We start from the raw sequence: 1,354 nt of genomic DNA, 5'->3' as shown, positions 1-1,354 counted from the left end.
TTCAGGTCAAAAATATGAAAAGAGGGACTGGAGAGATGGCTCAGCAGTTAAAAACACTGGCTTCTTTTGCAGAAGTCCTGGGTTCAGCTCCTAGAACCACCATCTTGGTAGGCTAACTGATGGCAACTCCAGTTCCAAAGAATCCAATGCCCTCTTCTAGCCTCCATGAACATTGCATGATATAGATGCACTTGCATACATGCAGGCAAAATACTCATACACATAAAATTTTTTTAAATCAACAACATATATGTATATAAAAACACATTGGTGTATGGATTGTGTGGAAGTGATTTGTGCAATGTGTGCTCTGTGTGCCCATATCAACCTGGTGGAAGAGATGGATGAGGTGCTTCTTCATTTCTAGCCTACAGAGTAAGTGTTCTTAGGAGTTATTACTGAGGTGCCCTGAGCCAGGGTTGCCCAGGGGACTCCAGGCTCCAGGCAACTCTAGGGAATCCTGGAAAATGAGATGGTCCTGCTAGAGTAGCATCGCCCTGCACATCTCAGGGGTCAGGACAAGTAGGAGGCAGATGGTATTTGATGGACAAGAAGTGGTAACCTCCAGATCTCACATCCTTGGAATGACACAGTCTCATCTGAAGAGATGAGTACAGGTACATGGGATACAGGTGTCATTTTCCATACAGTTGAAGGTAAAGCATTTTTCACAAAGATGGGATCATATCAAATACATTATTTTGTACTGTGCTGTTTTGCTCACTCTGTTATCCATTTATTTTCTCAGTTATTCAGTGTCTTCACATGTTTATAAAACATCATCTAGCACCTTAAAAATTCAGAAAGTGTGTTGAGACTTTCAAAAGACATAACTTCCTTGTCACATAACTGATTTCTTCCACCTTAGAAATGTTTGATTATTGCCAAATGTCTAGGTGACAGCTAGGCCATTTGCACAGGAAATCCTCAGTAAAACTTGGTTGTGCTCAGAATACACATCCAGTCTTTTTGGAGAACATTTTTCTAAGAAACTGCTGAAATGAGTGCTGTATTCTCAAGAGCAGAACACAAGCAATGAACTCATTAGGAAAATAATTCCATGTATTCAAAATGAAAAAATAGTACCACTACTGAATTAGTTCTTAAATAAAACAAGACACCATTACCTTTTTCTTAAAAGTTGGTGCCTCGGGACAAAGAACTGGGTTATTAAAAAGGAAGTTGAAATCTGCTTAGAAATTCTGAACTGGATGTCTGGCTTGTCTATCAGTGCTGGCTAGGTGAGACCGCACACATCTATAATTCCAGTATCTAGGAGGCTGAGGCAAGGGGATCATAAGTTCCAGGGCCTGGACCACACAGTGAGATCTTATCTCAACACACACACACACAC

The 1,354-nt window shown here is 40.7% G+C and overlaps 1 pseudogene; it reads left to right on the top strand.

The window, feature by feature from the left end:
- The first annotated feature begins 607 nt into the window (after positions 1-607).
- Positions 608-1,354, top strand: part of LOC103745628 — a 2,443-nt pseudogene continuing 1,696 nt past the window's right edge.

Source organism: Nannospalax galili, unplaced genomic scaffold, assembly GCF_000622305.1.
Source record: "Nannospalax galili isolate Female #2095 unplaced genomic scaffold, S.galili_v1.0 scaffold323, whole genome shotgun sequence".
NCBI classification, from domain to species: Eukaryota; Metazoa; Chordata; class Mammalia; order Rodentia; family Spalacidae; genus Nannospalax; species Nannospalax galili.
This window is presented reverse-complemented; position numbering and strand designations above follow the sequence as displayed.